Genomic DNA, 6,826 nt, shown 5'->3' on the forward strand with positions numbered 1-6,826 from the left:
CCTCAACTGCTCTAACCATACTCTTCCATTAACCAAGAGTATTTTACTTGTTTGTTGCCTGTGATGTGTTCTTGTATGACAGGTAGGAGAGGAGAGACATCAACTCCTCCATATACCGAACCAGAGAGGACCCTTCATAGACTTAGAAGGGAAGCAAGAGGGAAGAGAGTACTGGGAGAAGAAGAATCTGAAGGAGAATCTGAGGACAATTTTGAGGAAGCTTTAGATCTCAACATGGATAGAGAAGTTCACAACCATGAGAGGGATGATGGAAACAATGCCATTCCTGAGAGGAGGGTTCTTGGTTCATACATAAACCCAACCTCTGGGAATTGTGGTAGCAGTATTCAGAAACCAACCATTCAGGCCAACAATTTTGAGCTCAAACCACAGCTAATATCACTTGTGGAGAATCATTGTTCATTTGGTGGGAGTGCTAATGAAGACCCAAACCAACATCTCACAAAATTCCTGAGAATTTGCGACACTGTGAAGTCTAATGGAGTCCAGGAAGATGCCTATAAACTGCTTTTGTTCCCATTCTCACTTAGGGACAAGGCAGCTAAGTGGCTGGAATCATTCCCAAGGGGGAGCCTAACAACATGGGACGAGGTGGAAACCAAGTTTCTGGCACGTTTCTACCCCCCGCAAAAGGTCAATAGGCTTCGATCTGAGGTTCAGACTTTTAGACAACAAGATGGTGAAACTCTCTACGAAGCATGGGAGAGGTTCAAGGATTTGACAAGGAAATGCCCACCAGACATGTTCCATGACTGGGTGCAATTACACATTTTCTATGATGGACTTTCTTATGAATCAAGGAAGGCTGTAGACCATTCATCAGGAGGTTCATTGAACAGGAAAAAGACTGTGGAAGAAGCCATTGAAGTGATTGAGACAGTGGCTGAGAATGAGTACTACTATGCATCAGAGAGACACAACACTAACGGAGTCATGGAGCTGAACCATGTTGATACAATTCTAGCCCAAAACAAGGTGTTTGCCAAGCAACTAGCAGAGCTCACCAGGAAATTAGAAACAAAGCAAGTGGCTGCAATACACACACAAGATCAAGAGGAAGAAAGCACTGAAGGAGGTGATTGGGAAGAGGCCAATTATGTAGGAAATCAACAAAGGCAACCATATGATCCACATTCCAACACTTACAACCCAGGCTGGAAAAACCACCTAAACTTTGGGTGGGGAAACCAGCAAAACCAACATAACAAGTCCACATACCAAAACTCCAACCAAAGATCATACCAAGCCACACAAAACACTTACTCCCAACCATCATATCATGGCCAAAATAATCGACCTACCCAATCTAATCCGAACCAACAATTTCAAGATCAATTAAACAGGATAGAAGGAATGCTTGCAACCATGGGTCAAGACATAACCGAATTGAAAGCTTTTAAGGAAGAAGTAATTTCCAACTTGCAAAACCAAGGAGCTGCCATCCAGAAGTTAGAAAATCAAATTGGGTATTTGTATAAGCAAATCCCTGGGCCAAGCGTTTCTCATGCTGCCAAGGCTATTGCAAGGGAAGAATGTAAAGCCATAACCCTCAGAAGTGGAAAAAAGCTAAAGGAGATCTCGAGGGAAACCACAGAGGACGAAGCAAAGGAAAATGTGAGAGACAAGGAACAGGGACAATCCTTTACACCGTCTGCAACAAGAGAAAAAGAAAAAGAGGTCCTGAAGCCGTATACACCCAAAGCACCATATCCTCAACGTTTGATGAAAGGTGAAAAGGATGGCCAATTCTCCAGATTTTTGGAGATTTTCAAGAAGCTTCAAATCAACATCCCGTTTGCTGAGGCAATAGAGCAAATGCCACTCTATGCAAAATTCTTAAAGGAATTAATGACCAAAAAGAGAAGCTGGAGAAATGAGGAAACTGTGTTGTTGACTGAAGAATGCAGTGCCATCATTCAACACAAATTGCCTCAGAAACTGAAGGATCCAGGCAGTTTTCAAATCCCCTGCATCATAGGAGAAGTCATGGTGGAGAAGGCCTTGTGTGACTTAGGGGCCAGTATCAATTTGATGTCTCTAACAATGATGAGAAGAATGGAGATTGAGGAAGCCAAACCAACAAGAATGGCCCTCCAATTGGCAGATCGAACTTTTAAATTCCCTCATGGGATAGTTGAGGATTTGTTGGTAAAAGTGGGAGATTTCATATTCCCTGCCGATTTTGTGGTGTTAGATATGGAGGAAGAAGCCGAAGCTTCAATAATTCTGGGAAGACCATTCCTGGCTACCGCCGGAGCCATCATAGATGTCCAAAAGGGTGAGCTCACTCTTAGACTGCATGATGAGCAATTGGTGTTTAACGTGTTCAAGGCAATGAGCTATCCATCAGAATCACTAAAGGAATGCATGAGGGTGGATGTAGTGGACATTGCAGTACAAGAAACCTTTGAGGAAACAACAAAGGAAGTGGCAGAGGAGGAGTTCACCAAGGATATTGAAGATAGTGACATCAAGGCTGCTGAAACAACCATACCAAGCATGCCAGAGAGAGTGAAAGAAGAGAAGGAAGCACCAAAACCTGAGCTCAAAGCATTGCCCCCTAATCTCAAGTATGCATACTTGGGTAGTAATGAGAGCTATCCTGTTATCATTAGCTCTGCCCTAAGCCAAGAACAGGAAGAAAAATTGATCAATGTGCTACAAACTCATCAAGACACCATTGGATGGACCCTAGCTGATTTGAAGGGGATAAGTTCATCCATATGCATGCATAAAATCTTGTTAGAAGAGGATGCTAGACCCTACATTCAAGCTCAGAGAAGATTGAATCCCGTCATGAAAGAAGTGGTACAAAAGGAGGTCATGAAGTTATGGCAAGCAGGGGTAATCTACCCCATTTCTGATAGCCCATGGGTTAGTCCCATCCATGTAGTGCCCAAGAAAGGTGGCATAACTGTGGTGCCAAATGAGAGGAACGAACTCATACCCACAAGAACTGTCACTGGGTGGAGGATGTGCATAGACTACAGGAAGCTCAATGCAGCCACCAGAAAAGACCATTTCCCACTCCCATTCATGGATCAGATGCTTGAAAGGCTTGCAGGACATGCTTACTATTGCTTTCTGGATGGATACTCAGGCTATAATCAGATAGTAGTTGATCCTAGAGATCAAGAGAAAACATCATTTGTTTGTCCATATGGAGTTTTTGCTTATAGATGCATGCCCTTTGGATTGTGCAATGCACCTGCCACTTTCCAAAGATGCATGCTGTCCATCTTTTCAGACATGATTGAAAAATTTATTGAGGTTTTCATGGATGATTTTTCTGTGTTTGGAGATTCTTTTCCTAGCTGCCTACACCACCTTGCCTTGGTGCTTAAGAGATGCCAAGAGACCAACCTAGTATTAAACTGGGAAAAGTGTCATTTCATGGTCACAGAAGGAATAGTCCTTGGCCACAAAATCTCGAATAAAGGCATTGAGGTGGACAGAGCTAAGGTGGAACTCATTGAAAAATTACCTCCACCAAGTAATGTCAATGCAATTAGGAGTTTTTTGGGACACGCTGGCTTTTACAGAAGGTTTATTAGAGACTTTTCTAAAATAGCCAAACCTTTGAGTAACTTGCTTGTCTCTGATACACCCTTTGTATTTGATAAAAATTGCATGCTAGCCTATGAACTTTTGAAACAGAAACTTTCCTCTGCACCTATCATTGCCCCACCTGATTGGAACTTACCTTTTGAACTGATGTGTGATGCATCAAACCTTGCTGTTGGGGCAGTGTTAGGACAAAGGAAAGACAATTTGGTACATGTGATTTATTATGCCAGTAAGGTCTTGAATGATAACAAAAGGAATTACACAACCACTGAAAAAGAACTCTTGGCAATAGTCTTTGCATTTGACAAATTTAGATCCTATCTCATTGGATCTAAAGTCATTGTCTTCACTGATCATTCAGCTTTAAAATACTTACTTGCTAAACAAGAATCCAAACCAAGACTTATTAGATGGGTTCTTTTGTTGCAGGAATTTGACATTGAAATCAAAGACAAAAAGGGTGTAGAGAACAAGGTGGCAGACCATTTATCAAGGATACCATGTGAAGAAGGAAGCGCACAAAGCACACATATAAATGAGTGCTTTCCTGATGAACAACTCATGGTAATTCACAAAGCACCCTGGTTTGCAGACATAGCGAACTTCAAGGCCACTGGGAGTTTGCCGTTGGAATTTAACAAGCATCAAAGGAAGAAATTGGTAAATGATGCCAAATACTTCATCTGGGACGAACCATACTTGTTCAAAAAATGTTCGGATGGCATACTCAGAAGATGCATATCAGAGGAAGAAGGAAGGGAAGTCTTATGGGACTGCCATGGCTCCACTTATGGAGGACATTTTGCAGGAGAAAGAACAGCAGCTAAGGTGTTGCAGTGTGGTTTTTATTGGCCCACTATCTTCAAAGATGCAAAGGAACTAGTGAAGCACTGCCATGAATGCCAGAAAGCGGGGAACCTGCCAAGAAGAAATGAAATGCCACAACAATTCATTCGGGAACTTGAATTGTTTGATGTTTGGGGGATAGATTTCATGGGACCCCTTCCCACCTCATACTCAAATAATTACATCCTTGTGGCAGTAGACTATGTCTCCAAATGGGTTGAAGCAATAGCAACTCCAACCAATGATAATAAGGTAGTCATGAACTTCCTCAGAAAACACATTTTTTGCCGTTTTGGGGTTCCAAGAACAATCATCAGTGATGGAGGAAGCCACTTCTGCAACAAACCACTAGAGGCATTGCTTCTAAAATATGGAGTCAAACACAAGGTAGCCACACCATACCATCCACAGACGAGTGGGCAAGCCAAAATATCTAATAGGGAACTCAAAAGAATCCTGGAAAAGACTGTGGGAACTTCAAGGAAGGACTGGTCGATTAAGCTAGATGATGCTCTTTGGGCATATAGGATAGCTTTCAAGACACCAATTGGAATGTCTCCTTACCAACTAGTATATGGAAAAGCTTTCCATTTGCCACTGGAGTTGGAGCACAAGGCATTCTGGGCCTTGAAACTCTTGAACTTGGACAGCAAAGCTGCTGGAGAAAGAAGGATGTTGCAAATTCAAGAGTTGGAAGAATTCAGAGCTGAAGCTTATGAGAACGCCAAAATTTACAAAGAAAGAGCAAAGAAGAAGCATGACAGCAACATAGCCCCAAGGAAATTTGAGGAGGGACAAAAAGTATTGCTCTACAATTCTAGGCTGAAGCTATTTCCAGGGAAGCTAAAATCAAGGTGGTCAGGACCATTCCTTGTAACCAGGTCTCCCAATATGGACAAATAGAAATCATGGAAGAAAAGTCACAACGAACCTTCACGGTAAATGGTCAAAGAATCAAACATTACTTGGGAGATGTGGAGGAGAAGGACAAAGTTAAATATCACCTCAACTGAGGCAGCTGACCGTCAAGCTAATGACGTTAAAGAAGCGCTTGTTGGGAGGCAACCCAACCTGAGGTAATACTACCTTGCTGTTTCTTTTATTTGTTTCAATAAAAAGGTGAAGTAGTTTCTGTGCATTGCAAGGAATTAAGTTTGGTGTTTCACACCAAACAGTGAATTCGTGGATCAATAATTCAAAGGGGAATGTGTGACTCCAAGTTTGGTGTTCCACCACACAGATTAACTGAACACAACAACCTTTGAATTATATGAAAGGAACAACCATTCTAAGCAATCACAGAAATGCTTAAAATCCTTAGCAGCAACTTCATTCCAAGGAGAATTCAAGGACTCAAAGAGCAGAGGAGTAAGTAGAAGACTAAGTTTGGTGTTCACACACCAACTTAAGACTCAGACACTTGCCCATACATAGTTGAGCTAACCACTCAAGTGCTTGAGAAGCAAGCAACTTCATCACTCTTTGCAGGAAAGGAAACAAGGATCTTAGAAAGAGCATGAAACAACAACTAGGAGAAGAAGGAGAAATCAAAGTGTTTCCTGGCAACAAAGAGAAAACAAGGAATTTCACAAGGTGGTATTGTTCCTTGACAATTCTTTAAAAAGGGCAAACAAAAGCATGCTTGTTCTGATTTAAACTGTAATTGTTGAATCTTTCTGGAATGTGAAGTTTTTAGTATAATTGTCTGTTTATTGCTTTGAATAAAGTGAATGCCTAGATGTTTGGATATAACTTCACCTTCTTAAACAAATGCTTGCCATGCTTGTTCTGTTTCCAAAAATAAAAGAAAAGTTTGAACAAAAGTAACTTGGCTCAATTAGTGACAAATCAAGTAGAATTAAGTGGTGGTATGCATGCTTGATTGTTTAGTCAGATCACTGGAATTAAAGTGTGGAATTATCATTTTTTGTGTAGAAATTGAAAACTGTCTATGGATCTTGATGAATAAATGTCTTTGGCCATGAAAAAGAAAGAAAAAGAAGAAGAAAAAGCCACTGAAAAAGGGCAACCAAAAAGCAAAAAATTTGAGAAAATAAGCTAGGCACCAATGGTTTGAACTTCTGAGACAAATGCCTGTGGTGTTTATGTATTAAGGATATGCTTGGATGAATAGGTTCTGAGGAGTGTTTCAACACTTGGTAACTTGGGTTAACTAACCCGGGATTATCAACCAAAAGTCCATTATCAAGAGCAACCTAAATACAAAACATTTAGTCACACAAAGAGGTGCTGGGCACCAATGTCTCAAGAAGAAATGTGAACTAAAATGCCTGGAGTGGATATGTGTAGTGCACTGATAAGAAAAAGAAAATGCCAAAGGCTTGTGCAACACATGACACTAAGCAAACAAGGAGCAAAAGGAGCTCTAAGA

General features: G+C 41.2%; 1 non-coding gene across 1 annotated transcript; it reads right to left on the reverse strand.

Annotated features, from left to right (window-relative positions):
• Nucleotides 1-660: 660 nt before the first annotated feature.
• On the reverse strand, nt 661-764 carry LOC112725824 (small nucleolar RNA R71). The gene has a single exon (XR_003164906.1). It is a non-coding gene; the product is annotated as a small nucleolar RNA R71 (small nucleolar RNA).
• Nucleotides 765-6,826: the final 6,062 nt, after the last annotated feature.

This window comes from Arachis hypogaea, chromosome 11 (assembly GCF_003086295.3).
Source record: "Arachis hypogaea cultivar Tifrunner chromosome 11, arahy.Tifrunner.gnm2.J5K5, whole genome shotgun sequence".
NCBI lineage: Eukaryota > Viridiplantae > Streptophyta > Magnoliopsida > Fabales > Fabaceae > Arachis > Arachis hypogaea.